The 16,778-nt window shown below is 39.4% G+C and overlaps 1 protein-coding gene across 8 annotated transcripts in view; it reads right to left on the bottom strand.

The window, feature by feature from the left end:
* The window catches only part of ATF7IP2 (activating transcription factor 7 interacting protein 2), a 90,014-nt gene that overhangs the window by 54,248 nt on the left and 18,988 nt on the right, over nucleotides 1–16,778 (bottom strand). For 2 of the 8 annotated variants that reach the window (XM_077987208.1, XM_077987209.1), the window contains exon 2: nucleotides 2,796–2,838. The exons of 5 other annotated variants lie outside the window; for them this stretch is intronic. The gene's annotated coding sequence lies outside the window, so the exon portion shown is untranslated. Of the gene's footprint in view, nucleotides 1–2,795; nucleotides 2,839–7,725; nucleotides 7,765–16,778 lie in introns of all 8 variants that reach the window. One more of the 8 variants, XM_077987207.1, reaches the window with a different exon arrangement.

Below are 16,778 nucleotides of genomic sequence, written 5' to 3'. Positions count from 1 at the left end.
AAAGTCAACATATGATGCATGAAACGGAGTATGTCCCTGGTATGGGGCTGGAAAAATTTTGCAAGGTTTGAAGGAACCGCTTCAAGCGGAAAGACAAAGTTTCCGCCAAGGTTTAGGATATCATTTTTGATGGCGGCCATTGTTAAGCCTCCAGAACCTATACTTTAAAATGGTTAACAGATAAGCCAATTTGGATAGAACAATGACCGCTGAGCAAAGAGAAACTGGAGGCTTTAGAGGACTTAGTTACTGAACAATTAGAAAAAGGACACATAGCTCCAACAATTTCCCCTTGGAATTCTCCAGTTTTCATAATTAAGAAAAAATCAGGTAAATGGAGAATGTTAACTGACTTCAAGGCCATTAAATCAGTTATACAACCTATGGGGGCATTAAAGCCAGAATTGCCTTCTCCTGCTATGATTCTGGAAAACTGGCCTTTAACAGTCATAGATTTAAGACTGTTTCTTTACTATCCCCTTAGCTGAGCAAGACTTTGAATGGTTTGCATTTACAATTCCTGCACTAAACAACCTGCAGCCTGCTAAGCGTTTTCATTGGAAAGTGTTGCCACAAGGCATGTTAAACAGTCCAACAATTTGCCAGACGTATGTAGGGCAAGCAATTGAATCTACTCATAAACAATGTTCACAGTGTTACATTATTCATTATATGGAAGATAAACTTTGTGCTGACCCCACTCGAGAATTATTACTCCAATCTTATGATCACGTGCAAATTGCGATTGCTTACGCTGGTTTAACTATAACTCCTGACAAAATTCAGACTACTGCTCCTTACTCCTACTTGGGGACCTTAGTAAATGACACAATAGTGCCACAGAAAGTAACCATACGTAGAGATCAATTGAAAACATTAAATGTTTCAAAAATTACTTTCAAAAATTACTAGGGAACATTAACTGGATATAACCTGCTCTAGGCATTTCTACCTATGCCATGAGTAATCTGTTTTCTATCCTTAGAGGAGATCCTAGTCTCAGTAGCCCTCAGCAATTAACAAAGGAGGCTGAGACAGTTACAGCTAATTGAGAAGCACATGCATAAGGCTCAAATAAGTAGAAAAGATCCAGAGAAGACTCTAGATTTGCTAATTTTTTCAACTCAGATTCACCTACTGGTGTTACTGCTTAAGAGCACGATCTTGCAGAGTGGTTTTTTCTTCCACATACTAATTCACGGACTCTAACTCCTCATTTAGATCAAATCGCTATTACGAAAGGAAATGAGAGAACTCGGATTGTTAAATTACATGGATATAATCCTGGAAAAATTACTGCCCCTCTTATGAAGGCACAAATACAGCAAGCTTTTATAAATAGTCCTACTTGGCAAACCCATTTAGCTAACTTTGTGGGTATTCTCAATAACCATTTTCCTAAAACAAAACTGTTCCAATTTTTGAAAATTTTGAAATTTAATTGGATTCTCCCTAAAATAACTAAATTTAAGCCAACTGAGGGTGCTCAAAATGTCTTCACAGATGGATCTAGTAATGGTAAATTTCTTATTCTGGCTTGAAAGGTCAAGTTTTTCAGACACCCTATACTTCAGCTCAAAAAGCAGAGCTTGTAGCTATAATTGAGGTATTGACCGCTTTTGATATACTTATTAATGTGATTTCTGATTCTTCATAGGTGGTTCATTCCACACAATTAATTGAAAACACTCAGTTATGATTTCATATAGATGAACAACTGACTATTTTCCCAACTGCAAACAGCAGTTAGGAGTGGAATGCACCCTTTTACATCACTCACATTAGGACTCATATACCTCTTCCAGGACCTTTGACTGCAGGGAATCAAATGGCTGATTGCCTAGTTGCTACTGCAATATCTAATGCCAGACCCTTTCACAATTTAACCCATGTTGATGCCTCTGGTCTCAAACGCAGATATAGCATTACCTGGAAAGAAGCTAAAGCTATTATCCAGCGATGCCCAACTTGCCAAATGGTACATTCCTCATCTTTTACAGGAGGAGTTAATCCTTGCAGACTGGAACCTAATTGTCTTTGGCAAATGGATGTCACTCATGTTCTCATTTGGGAGACTAGCTTATGTGCATGAATGTGTAGATACCTTTTCTCACTTTGTCTGGGCTACATGCCAATCAGGACAGTCTTCTGCCTGTGTTAAATGTCACCTTTGCAGTGTTTTGCGGTGACGGGCATTCCAGTCTCTATTAAAATGGAAAATGCCCCAGGCTACACTAACCAAGCTCTAGCTATATTTTTCTCTATATGGAATATTAAACCCATTACTGGCATCCCATGTAACTCTCAAGGACAACCCACTGTGGAATGAATGAATCTCTCCCTGAAACAGCAGTTGCAAAAGCAAAAGTGGGGAAACAGGGACTACAGGACACCACATATGCAATTGAATCTAGCATTATCAACTAAATTTTTTGAGCCTTCCTAAAGGCCAGATGCTATCAGCAGCTGAACAGCACTTACAGAAACCAGCTGCAAAGACAGAAGCAGAACAACTGGTTTGGTGGAGAGATCCAATAACAAAAAATTGGGAAACTAATTATTTTACCCCAAGTAAATTAATAACTTGGGGTAGAGGTTATGCTTGTGTTTTGCCAGGACCGAATCAACAGCCAATCTGGGTGCCATTGAGACACCTAAAGCCTTACTATGAGCCAGATACTCAGGAAGACGTTTTGGGAGGATCTCAAAGACCCACCAGTTGCAGTCATGTTAAGACTGACACTGAGGAGGACCCCAACTGTCACAAGCAACACCTGTTGAATGCAGCCACCTACCTGGGGACAGATCAAGAAGCTGTCAGAGATGGCAGAAGAAAACCTGAAGAAAGTGGGACAACCAGTCACAATGAGTAATTTAATGATAGCTATGACAGCGGTGACCACCACTGCCCTGAGTATTCCTTTAGCAAGGGCTGACACAGACAACAATTATAGTCATTGGGCATATTTACCTTTTCCACCATTTTTACAGCCTGTAACTTGGCTGGACCCCCCAGTGGAGGTATACACTAATGACAGCTCTTGGATGCTTGGTCCTACAGATGATAGAGGTCTGTCTCACCCACATGAGGAAGGAGCTGTTACGAATATTTCTTTAGGATTTGAACATTCACCTATCTGTTTGGGAAAGGCCACTAGTTGCCTACCCCCTCGCTATCAATCTTGGCTGGCAATAGTGCCTAGACATAATTACTAGATGACATAGTTACACGTGCCTTCTGGTCCTATTTGTAAACAGAATTGGACCTGGCCCAAAAAAATGAACGTACTTGTTTGGGACAATTGCATTGCAGAACAGGCAGACGTGCTGCGCAATGATTCCCATGGAATCATTATTGATTGGTCCCTGAAGGGGATGTTTAGCATGAATTGTACCTCTCAGTCAGCATGCCATGGTCACACTATGTTCAGCTGGTCTGAACAAAGTGGTCAGATGGCAGAAATGGTAAGAAGAATGACAAGAGTTCCTATTATCTGGAAACATGGCAGTATAGTGGCACCTCAACCTCAAATGATATGGCCTGCTCTAGGAGCTAAACACAAGGATTTGTGGAAACTGTAAATGGCTCTTAATAGGATCAAAATTTGGGAAAGAATAAAAAGGCATCTAGAAGGACCCTCTACAAACTTGTTTTTGGATATTGCAAAATTAAAAGAACAAATATTTAAAGCACCCCAGGCACACCTAACCTTAATACCAGGAGCTAGAGTGCTTGAAGGAGCTGCAGACAGATTAGCAGCTATTAACCCATTAAAATGGATAAAAACACTTGGAGGCTCTGTGATTTCAATGATTGTGCCTTTAATCTGTGTTGTCTTTGTATAGTCTGCAGATGCAGATCCTGACTCCTGAGAGAAGCAGCTCACCGTGATAAAGCCACCTTTGCTTTCATCGTCTTGCAAAAACAAAAAAGGGGGACATGTTGGGAACAGGCCCCCAAATCTGGCCATAAACAGGCCCCAAAACTGGACATAAACAAAATCCCTGCAGCAGTGTGACATGTTCGTGATAGCTATGATGCCCACGCTGAAGGCTGTTGGTTTACCAGAATGAGGGCAAGGAACACCTGGCCCACCCAGGGCAGAAAACCACTTAAGTGATTCCTGAACCATAAACAATAGTATGAGCAATCTGTACCTTAAGGACATGTTCCTGCTGCAGATAACTAGCCAGAGCCCATCCCTTTGTTTCCTGTTTTAGTTAAATCTATAATCCCCTATAGAAACAATGCTTATCACTGGCTTGCTGTCAATAAATAACTCTGTTCGTGGCTCTCAGCTCTGAAGGCTGTCAGCCCCCTGATGCCCACTCCACACTCTGTATTTCTATGTATGTGTCTTTAATTCCTCTAGTGCCACAGGGTTAGGGTCTCTATGACTGATGTGGACATCCAATTGTTCCAGCACAATTTTAAAACACCGTTACTTTCCTTTCTTATGACACCTTTATACAAAACAAATTGACTTTAAATGAGAAGGTATATTTCTGGGTTCACAATTCTATTACATTTGTGTATAGGTCTGTACCACACTATCTTGATTACTGTCATTTGTGAGGAGTTTGGAATTCATGATGTATAAGTCCTCCAACTTTGTTATTCTTGGAGAAGACTGTTTTGGCTATTGTGGGTCCCTTGAATTTCCATATAAATTTTAGGATCAGATTATCAGTTTCTCTCTAGTATGAGTGTGGTGTTGTTCCCTACCATTATTGTTCAGCTGTCTATCTCTTTCTTTAACTACAGTAATATTTAATGAATTTGGGTGGCCCAGTGTTGAGTGCATGCATATTTAGGATTGCTATATCCTCTTTTTGAAATGACCCCAAATAATGATGTTTGTCTTTCTTTACTGCTTTTGATTCAAAGCTAATTGTATGTGAGATATGTATAGCTGCTCCTGCTCAATTTTGGTTTCCATTGCACAGAATATCTTTTTCTGCCCCTTCAACTTGAGTCTAAATGTGTCTTACCATGTAAGATGAGTTTCTGGTAAGCAGCATATACTTGGTTGATGGGTTTTGAAAATCCATTCCATCAGTCTCTCTTTTCAGTGGAGTATTTCATCCGTTCATGTTCAATGTTAATATCAATGAGAGGTTTTGATCCTGTCACATTATTGATTATTACCTAGTTGTTTTATAAATTCTTTCCTTGTCTTCCACTATATTTGTGGTATAATGGAATTATATTGTGTTGCCATTTGACTCCTTTCTCTTCTTCCTTTATGTGATTGTTTTATATGACCTCTGATTCTTAGACTTTCATGAGGTTTTCTTTTTATTTCCAGTTTTAATTTGTAACTTTTGTGGGTACGTAAGACACTTTGATATAGAAATGCAATGTGTAATAATCACACTGGTAAATGGGGTATCTACCCCCTCAAGCATTTATCCTTTGTGTTACAAACAATCCAATTATAGTCTTAGTTATTTTTAACTGTACAATTAGGTTATTGATGACTATAGTCACCCAGTTGTGCAATTAAATACTAGGTTATTAGGTCTTAATTCATTCTAAATACTTTTTTGAGACAGAGTCTTGCTCTGTCACCCAGGTTGGAGTGCAGCAGTGTGATCTTGGCTCACTGCAACCTCTGCCTACTGGGTTCATGTGATTCTGCTGTCTCAGCCTCCTGAGTAGCTGGGATTACAGGTGCCCACCACTACCACACCAGGCTAACTTTTGTGTTTTTTAGTAGAGAGGTGGTTTTGCCATGTTGGCCAGGCTGGTCTCGAACTCCTGGCCTCAGGTGATCCACCCGCCTTGGCCTCCCAAAGTGCTGGGATTACAAGTGTAAGCCACTGTGCCTGGCTCATTCTAACTACTTTTTATACCCATTAACCACCCCCACCTTCCTCCCGAACACCAAATACCTTTCCCAGCGTATGGTAACCATCCTTCTACTCTCATAGATTCAAATGTTTTAATTTTTAGCTCCCACAAATAAGTGAGAACATAAGTGTGTCTTTCTGTGCCTGGCTAATTTCACTGAAGATAATGACCTCTAGATCCATCCACATTGTTGTAAAAGACAGATCTCATTCTTTTTCATGGTTGAATAGTACTCTGTTGTGTATATGTGCCATATTTTCTTTATCCATTTATCTGCTGATGAGCACTTAGGTTCCTTCCAAATCTTGGCTATTGTGAACAGTGCTGCAATAAACATGAAACTGCAGATATCCCTTTGATAAACTGATTTCCTTTCATTTGGGTATATATTCAGCAGCAGGATTGCTGGATTGCATGGTAGCTCTATTTTTAGTTTTTAAGGAACCTCCTAACTGGTCTCCATACTGGTTGTACAAATTTACATCCCCACCAACAATGTACAAGGATTCCCTTGTCTACACATCCTCACCAGCATTTCATATTACCTGTCTTTTGAATAAAAGCTATTTTAAATGAGGTAAGATGATATCTCACTGTTGCTTTGATTTGTATTTTGTTGATGATCAATGACGTTAGGCAGCTATTCACATGTCTGTTTTCCATTTGTATCTCTCCTTTTGAGAAATGTCTATTCAGGTATTACCATTGTATAATTGGATTATTAGACTCTTTCTTACAGAGCTGTATGAGCTTCTTATATTCTGGTTATTAATGCCATGTCAAACATGTAGTTTACAAATATTTTCTCCCATTCTGTGCCTTGTGTCTTTACTTTGTAGATTGTTTCCTTTGCTGTGCAGAAGCTTTTCAACTTGAAGTGATCCAATTTGTCCATTTTTCATTTGGTTACCAATGCTTATAAAAATTTTTTGCCCAGAACAACAACCTAAAGAGTTTCCCCAATGATTTTTTCTAGCACTTTCATAGTTTGGGAACTTAGATTTAAGTAATCCATTTTGCCTTTTTATATACAGTGAGAGATAACAGATCTAATTTCATTCTTCTGTATGTGAATATCCAGTTTTCCCAGCACCATTTATTGAAGAGACCGTCTTCTCGCAAATGTTTCACCTTTGTCAAACATGAGTTCACCCACTGTAGGTATATGGATTTGTTTCTGGGATATGTATTCTGTTCTACTGTTCGGTCTGTTTTTATGCTAGTACCATGCTGTTTTGGTTACTATAGCTCTTACTTAAAGTTGTAACGTGATTCCTTTAGTTTTGTTCTTTTTGTTCAGAATACTGTTGGCTATTCTCAGTCTTCTGTGGTTCCATACTAATTTTAGGATTGTTTTCTCTATTTCTGTGAAGAATGTCATCCATACTTATGATAGGGACTGCACTGAATCTGCAGACTGCTTTAACTAGTATGAACATTTTAACAATATCAATTCTTCTAATTCATAAACATGAAATATATTTCAATTTTTTTGTGTCCTCTTCAATTTCTTTCATCAGGGTTTTACAGTCTTTATTGTAGATATCTTTCACATCTTCGGTTAGTTAGTAGGTATTTAATTTTAAAGAGAGATAACAATCACTACAGCTTGGCTCTCAGAAAGCCACATTCCTAGGAAAAGGGGAAGAGTACTACACTGAGGGAACACCCCATGGGACAAAAGAATCTGAACAACAGTCTTGACCCCTAAACCTTTCCTCTGACAGAGCCTACCCAAATGGGAAGGAACCAGAAAACCAATTCTGGTAATATGACAAAACAAGGTTCCTTAACTTCCCCTCCCCTGCTCCACCTGCGCGCGCGTGCGTGCGCACACCCACACCCACACACACACAATCACACTAGTTCACCAGCAGTGGATCCAAACCAAGAAGAAATCCCTGATTTACCTGAAAAAGAATTCAGACGGTCAGTTATTAAGCTAATCAAGGAGGCACCAGAGAAAGGTGAAGCCCAAATTTGAGGAAATCAAAAAAATACAAGAAATAAGGGGAGAAATCTTCAGTGAAATAGCATAAATAAAAAACAATCAAAACTTCAGGAAATAATGGACACATTTATAGAAATGCAAAATGCTCTGGAAAGTCTCAGCAATAGAACGGAACAAGCAGAAGAAAACTTTAAAGCTCGAAGACAAGGTTTTCGAATTAACCCAATCCAACAAAGACAAAGAAAAAAAAAGAATAAGAAAATATGAACAAAGCCTTCAAGAAGTCTGAGATTATGTTAAACAACCAAACCTAAGAATAATCAGCATTCCTGAGGAAGAAGAGAAAGCTAAAAGTTTAGAAAACGTATTTGGGAGAATAATCAAGGAAAACTTCCTAGGCCTTGTTAAAAACCTAGACATCCAAATACAATAAGCTCAAACAACACCTGGGAAATTCATCGCAAAAAGATCATCACCTAGGCACACTGTCATCAGATTATCTAAAGTTAAGATAAAGGAAAGAATCTTATGAGCTATAAGGCAAAAGCAACAGGTAATCTAACAGCAGATTTCTTGGCAGAAACCCTTGAAGCTAGAAGGATTTGGGGCCTTATATTCAGCCTCCTTAACAAAACAATTATCAGCTAAGAGTTTTGTATCCGGTGAAACTAAGCTTCAAAAATTAAGGAAACATAGTCTTTTTCAGACAAATGAATGCTGACCGAATTCATCACTACCAAGCTAGCACTGTAAGAACTCTAAATCTTGAAAGGATTTAAGGAGCTCTAAATCTTGAAACAGAACTTGGAAACACATCAAAACAGAACCTCTTTAAAGCATAAATCTCATAGGACCTATAAAGCAAAAATACAATAAGCAAACAAACAAACAAAAAACCAAGGTATAAAGGCAACAAATAGCATGAGGAACGGAATAGTACCTCACAACTAAATACTAACTGTATTAGTCCATTTTCATCTGCTGATAAAGACATACCTGAGACTGGGAAGAAAAAGAGTTTTAATTGGACTTACATTTCCACATGGCTGGGGATGTCTCAGAACCATGGCAGGAGGCAAAAGGCACTCCTCACATGGCGGTGGCAAGAGAAAAATGAGGAAGAAGTAAAATGGAAACCCCTGATAAACCCATCAGATCTCATGAGAGTTATTCACTATCATGAGAATAGCATGGGAAAGACCAGCCCCCATGTTTCAGTTACCTCCCCCTGGGTCCCTCCCACAAGACATGGGAATTCTGGGAGATACAATTCATGTTGAGATTTGAGTGGGGACACAGCCAAACCATATCATTAACATTAAATGTAAATGGCCTAAATGCTGCACTTAAAGGATACAGAATTGCAGAATGGATAAGAATTCACAAACCAACTATCTCCTGCCTTGAAGAGACTCACCTAACACATAAGGCTCACATAAGCTTAAGGTAAAGGGGTGGAAAAATACATTCTATGCAAATGAATATCAAAAACAAGCAGTAGTAGCTATTCTTAAATTAGATAAAACAAACTTTAAAGCAACAGCACTTAAAAAAGACAAAAGAGGGACATTATATAATGATAAAAAGCATTATCCAACAGAAAAATATCACAATCATAAATAAGGAAGTACCTAACACTGGAGCTCCCAAATTGATAAAACAATTACTACTAAACTTAAGAAACGAGATAGACAGCAACACAATAATAATGGGGGACTTCAATACTCCACTGACAGCACTAGACAGGTCATTAAGACAGAAAGTCAACAAAGAAACAATGGATTTAAACTATACCCTGAAACAAATGGACTCAACAGATACTTACATTCTACCCAACAACTGCAGAATATACATTCTATTCATTACACATGGAACTTTCTCCAAGATAGATCATATGATAGGCCACAAAACAAGCCTCAATAAATAAAATTGAAATTATATCAAGCACTCTCTCAGACCATAGTGGAAAAAAACAGGAAATCAACTCCAAAAGGAACCTTCAAAACCATGCAAACACATAGAAATTAAATAACCTGCTCCTGAATGATCATTGGGTCAACAATGAAATCAAGATGGAAATTAAAAAGTTCATCAAACTGAATGACAATAGAGATACAACCTATTAAAACCTCTGGGATATAGCAAAGGCGGTGCTAGGAGGAAAGTTCATAGCCCTAAACGCCTACATCAGAAAGTCTGAAAGAGCACAGACAATCTAAGGTCACACCTCAAGGAACCAGAGAAACCAGAAAAAACCAAACCCAAACACAGCAGAAGAAAGAATATAACTAAGATCACAGCAGAGCTAAATGAAATTGAAACAAAAAAAAATACAAAAGAAAAATGAGATGAGTTAATGGGTGCAGCAAACATGTCACATGTATACCTATGTAACAAACCTGCACGTTGTGCACATGTACCCTAGAACTTAGAAGTATAATAATAAAAACAAACAACAACAACAAAAAAGAAAAATGAAACAAAAAGCTGGTTCTTTGAAAAGGCTGGTAAAATTGATAGACCATTAGCAAGATTCACCAAGAAAAGCTGAGAAAAAAACAAAAAACAAAAAAGCTCAATTAGAAACAAAACAGGAGATATGACAACTGACACCACAGAAATATAAAAGACCATTCAAGGCTAATTCCACACCTTTACGCAGGTGAACTAGAAAACCTAGAGTAGATAGATAAATTCTTAAAAGATACAACCCTCCTAGCTTAAATCAGGAAGTAGATACCCTGAAAGACCAATAACTTGCAGCGAGATTGACATGGCAATTAAAAAATTACCAACATAGGCCAGGCGCAGTGGCTCACACCTGTAATCCCAGCACTTTGAGAGACCAAGCTGGGTGGATCACCAGAGGTCAGGAGTTCAAACCAGCCTGGCCAACATGGTGAAACTACATCTCTACTAAAAATACAAACTAGCCGGGAATGGTGGCACACGCCTGTAATCCCAGCTACTCTGGAGGTTGAGGCAGGAGAATCGCTTGAGCCAAGATTGTGCCACTGCACTCCAGCCTGGGCAAGATGGTGAGACTCTGTCTCAAAGGAAAAAAAAAAAAAAGCCCAGTACCAGACAGATTCACAGCTGAATTATAACAGGCATTCAAAGAAACATCGGTACCAATCCTGACTCTATTCCAAAAGATAGAGAAAGAGGGAATCCTCCCTAAATCATTCTATGAAGCCAGTATCACCCTAATACCAAAACCAGCAAAGGACATAATCAAAAAAGAAAACTACAGATCAACATCCCTGATGAACATAGATGCAAAAATCCTCAACAAAATACTAGCTAACTGAATCCAACAACATATCAAAAAGATAACCCACCATGATCAAGTGGGTTTCATACCAGAAATGCAGGGGGGGTTTCACATATGCAATTCAATAAATGTGATACACCACATAACAAGAATTATAAACAAAAATTATACACTCATCTCTAAATAAACACAGAAAAAGGATTCAACAAAATCCAGCATCCCTTTATGATTAAAACGTTCAGCAAAATTGGCATACAAAGGACATACCTCAATGTAATAAAAGCCATCTATGACAAATCCACAGCCAACATAATACTAAACGGGGAAAAGTTGAAAGCATTTCCTCTGAGAACTGAAACAAGACCAGGATACTCACTCTCACCACTTCTCTTCCTAGCCACAGCAATCAAACAAGAGAAAGAAATAAAGGGCATCCAAATTAATAAAGAGGAAGTCAAACTGTCGCTGTGTGCTGATGATGTGACTGTATACCTAGAAAACCCTAAAGACTCCTCCAAAAAGCTCCCAAACAAAGAATTCAGCAAAGTTTCTGGATACAAAATTACTGTACACAAATCAGTAGCTCTCCTATATACCAGCAGCAACCAAGCTGAGAAACAAATCCAGAACTCAATGCCTTTTACAACAGCTGGCGGGGCGGGGTGGCGGGCGGAGGGGGAAGACAACAACTTAGGAATATACCTAACCAAGGAGTCAAAAGATCTCTACAAGGAAAACTACAAAACACTGCTGAAATAAATCAGAGATGACAAACAAATGGAAACACATCCCATGCTCATGGATGGGTAGAGACAATACTGTGAAAATGACCACACTGCTAAGAGCAATCTAAAAATTCAATGCAATTCCCATCAAAATACTACCATCTTCTTCACAAAACTAGAAAAAAGAATCCTAAATTCACGTGGAACCAAAAAAGACCCTGTATAGCCAAAGCAAGACTAAGCAAAAAGAACAAATCTGGAGGCATCACATTACCTGATTTCAAACTACTTTATAAGGCCATAGTGACCAAAACAGCCTGCTACTGGTATAAAAATAGACACAAAGACCAATGGAACACGATAGAGAACGGAGAAAATCAAATACTTAAAGTCAACTGAGCTTTGACAAAGCAAACAAAAACGTAAAGTTGGGAAACGGCACTCTACTCAACAAATGGAGTTGGGATAACTGGCAAGCCACATGTAGGAGAATGAAACTGGATCCTCATCTCTCACCTTAGACAAAAATCAACTCAAGATGGATCAAGGACTTAAAACTAAGACCTGAAAGTATAAAAATTCTAGAAGATAACATCAGAAAAACCCTTCTAGATGTAGGATATAATATATTCCTCTTCAAAGGCTTAGCCTGTTAACTTCCTTGTTCTTTGTTCTCAAACTCAGCTTTCTTGTTCTCCATGCCTCCTTGCCCCTAATTACTGTAAACAACCTTCCTATCAGCTCTAATCAATAACTCACATCTGCTCCCTTGGTTGCTCACTCTGCGCCCATTCCACCCTTTAAAACCGCATGTCCCACCACTGTAACTCACATCCCCCTTCCCTTCCTTATTTGGGAAAATATTCACAAATAGCCAATCAGGTCAACTTAGAATGTGCAGTCCGACCCACCTACCCCCCACCCATGGGGGATTGACACAGATGCAGGGGCCATGTTAGGAATAAAAACCCTGGCCGGGCGCGGTGGCTCAAGCCTGTAATCCCAGCACTTTGGGAGGCCGAGATGGGCGGATCACAAGGTCAGGAGATCGAGACCATCCTGGCTAACATGGTGAAACCCCGTCTCTACTAAAAATACAAAAAACTAGCCGGGCGAGGTGGCGGGCGCCTGTAGTCCCAGCTACTCGGGAGGCTGAGGCAGGAGAATGGCGTAAACCCGGGAAGCGGAGCTTGCAGTGAGCTGAGATCCAGCCACTGCACTCCAGCCTGGGCGACAGAGCGAGACTCCGTCTCAAAAAAAAAAAAAACCCTTTCCCTCCTTTGTTCAGTGTGCTCTTGAGATCGTGATTGACACAAGCACCCTTCTGCAGAACTAAATTGCCTTGCTGAGAAAACTTTTGCCTGAGTGCTGGTTTCACTTTGTGACACCAGGCATTTATCTCCAGCATAGACACTGACATGCAAGAATTTCATGACCAAAAACCCAAAGGCAAATGCAACAAAAACAAAGATGAATAGGTGGGACTTAATTAAAGAGCTTCTGCAGAGAAAAAGGAAGAGTCAGCAGAGTAAACAGATAACCCACAGAGTGAGAGAAAATCTTTATCACCTATACATCCAACAAAGCACTAATATCTAGAATCTACAAGGCACTCAAACAAATTAGCAAGAAAAACAAATAATCCCATCAAAAAGTGGGCTAAGGAAATAGGCAATTCTCAAAAGAAGATATACAAATGGCCAAAAAACATAAGAAAAAATGCTCATCACCACTAATGATCAGGGAAATGCAAATCAAAACCACAATGAGATACCACCTTACTCCTGCAAGAATGGCCATAATCAAAAAGTCAAAAAATAATAGATGTTGGTGTGGATGTGCTATAAATAGAACATTTCTATGCTGCTGGTGGGAATGTAAACTAGTACAACCATCATGGAAAACAGTGTGGCAACTCCTTAAAGAACTAAAAGTAGAACTACCATTTGATCCGGCAATCCTACTACTGGGTATCTACCTAGAGGAAAAGTAGTCATTATACAAAAAAAGACACTTTCACAGACATGTTTATAGCAGCACAATTCGTAATTGCAGAAATATGGAACCAGCCCAAATGCCTATTAATGAACGAGTGGATAAAGAAATTGTGGTATAAGCTGGGCGTGGTGGCTCACACCTGTAATCCCAGCACTTTGGGAGGCCAAGGCAGGTGGATCACCGGAGGTCAGGAGTTTGAGACCATCCTGGCCGACATGGTGAAACCCCATCTCTACTAAAAAATACAAAAATTAGCTGGGCATGGTGGCGCATGCCTGTAGTCCCAGCTACTAGGGAGGCTGAGGCTGGAGAATCGCTTGAACCCAGGAGGCAGAGGTTGCAGTGAGCCAAGATCACACCACTGCACTCCAGCCTGGTGACAGAGCAAGACTCCATCTCAAAAAGAAAAAGAAAGAAAGAAAAGAAAAGAAGGAACTCAAGAGTAGAAAACCAAGCATTGCATGTTCTCACTCACAAGTGGGAGCTAAGCTATGACAATGTAAAGGCATTAAGAATGATACAATGAACTGTGGGGACTCGGGAAAGAGTGATGAGGGATAAAAGACCACAAATTGGGTTCCGTATATAGTGCTTGGGTGATGGGTGCACCAAAATCTCACAAGTCACCACTAAAGAACTTACTCATGTAACCAAGTAACACCTGTTCCTGAACAGCCCACAGAAATAAAAAATTTTTTAAATAATCTTATTTGTGGGTATTATAAATGAGACTATTTTGATTTCCTTTACATATCATTCACTGTTAGTGTATAGAAATGTTACTGAATTTTGTACGGTGATTTTGTATACTGCAACTTTACTCAATTTATCAGTATTACTAATTTCGGTGGATTGTTCAGGATTTTCCAAATATGAGATCTTATTATCTGTAAATAAGCACAATTTGACTTCTTCCTTCTCAATTTGTATGCCCCTCATTTCTCCTCTGATTCATTGAGCTAGGACTTCTAGTACTATGTTCAATAACTGTGGTAAAAATGGGCATCCTTGTTGTGTTACAGATCTCAAACCAAAGGTTTCTAGTTTTTTTGTATTTTTTCCCCATTCAGTATGATACTGTGGTCTGTCATATATGGCTTTTATTACATTGAGATACATTCCTTCTATACCCAGTTTCTTGAGGGTTTTTATCATGTAGGGAAGTTGAATGTTATCAAATGCATTTTCAGCATCAAATGAAACGACCATATTTTTGTCCTTCATTTTGTTGATATAATGTATCACATTGATAGCTAGCATATGTTGAAGCTGAGTAAAATCCTACTCAGTTATGATCAATAATCTTTTTAATGCATTGTTAAATTCAGTTTTCTACCTACCATTTTGCTGATTTTTATATCAATACTAATCAGAGATATTGGTCTGTAGTTTTATTTATTTAATGTGTCTTTGTTTGGTTTTGGTATTGGGTAACCTCATGGAATGAGTTTGGAAGTATTCCCACCTCACCTACTTTTCAAAATGGTTTCAGTAGGATTGGTATTACTTCTTTAAATGTTCAGTAGAATTCAGCAGTGAAGCGATTGGGGCGCAGGCTTTTCTTTGCTGGGCAACATTTTATTACAGCTTTTATGTCATTACTTGTTACTGGTCTGTTCAGGTTTTGGATTTCTTAATGGTTCAATCTTCGTAGGATGTATGCGCTCAGGAATGTATCCATTTCCTCTAGATTTTCCAATTTATTGGCCTAAAGTTGCTCACAGTAGCCACAAATGATGCTTTGGATGTCTGAGGTATTCTTTTTCATAGTCTGCATAAACATCTGCTTTATCTTTAAAAAAAACTAACTTTTAATTTCATTGATCTTTTGTTCCTTCTGCAATGATCTTTATTACTTCTTTTCTTCTACTACTTTTATGTTTGGTTTGCTCTTGCTTTTCTAGTTCTTTAAGATGCATCATTAGGTTAATTAGTTTAAGTTGGCTGGGCATGGTGGTTCAGGCCTGTAATCTCAGCACTTTGGGAGGCAGAGGGAAGTGAATAGCTTGAGCCCAGGAGATCAAGACCAGCCCAAGCAACATGGCAAAACCCCATCTCTACAAAATATAAAAAAATTAGTCAAGGGTGGTGGTGCAAGCCTGTAGTCCCAGCTACTCGAGAGGCTGAGACAGGAGGATTGCTTGATCTTGTAGAGGTTAAGGCTATGGTGAGCCGTGATTGCGCCACTGCACTCCAGCCTGAGTGACAGAGCAAAATATTCTATGAAAAAAAATTACCTGAAGCTTTTCTTTTCTTTTCTGAGGCATTCTTGCTCTGTCGCCCCGGCTGGAGTGCAGTGGCGTGATCTTGGCTCACTGCAACCTCCGCCTCCTGGGTTCAAGCGATTCTCTTGCTTCAGCCTCCTGAGTAGCTGGGATTACAGGCACGTGCCACCACACCCAGCTAGTTTATTTTTAGTAGAGATGGGGTTTTACCACATTGGCCAGGCTGGTCACGAACTCCTGACTTCAAGTGAAAGTTTCTGTTAGATTTGAAGGAAAGTCAAGGGTTAAGAACAGAGAGTTGGCAGCTCAACAGCAACACAGGTTTACTGTCAGCAGAAACCTACATAGGGGGACCAACTTAGTGTCAAGGCCCACTGCCACTTACAGGCTGGGGTAATTATAGGTCTGGGCAGGAGGGATCTAGGTGGTATGGCTTGCTGCCTGGGAGGATGTTGATAGATATTTCTGTGGTCAGGTGATTTGGCCTTTTTGTCCAGCAGGATGTGATAAGAATGTTCCTTGGGCCTTTGTCCAGCAGGATGTGATAAGAATGTTTCTGTAGTCAGGTGGTTAGGCAGGATGTTTCTCACAGCCCAAGCCCCTGTGGAATGTTTCACCCTGAGCAAGGTCTGTAAAATGGTGGCAGGCTTACAAAATGATGCAGCTTGGACTAACAGCTTCCATTCAGCCACCTTGCTCTACCCCTTCCAGGTGTCTTCATGATAATGAATATTGACTTTTTTTTTTTTTT

Source organism: Macaca mulatta, chromosome 20 (genome assembly GCF_049350105.2).
Source record: "Macaca mulatta isolate MMU2019108-1 chromosome 20, T2T-MMU8v2.0, whole genome shotgun sequence".
NCBI classification, from domain to species: domain Eukaryota; kingdom Metazoa; phylum Chordata; class Mammalia; order Primates; family Cercopithecidae; genus Macaca; species Macaca mulatta.
The sequence above is the reverse complement of the archived record's forward strand: the minus strand, read 5'-3'. Positions and strand labels throughout refer to the sequence as shown.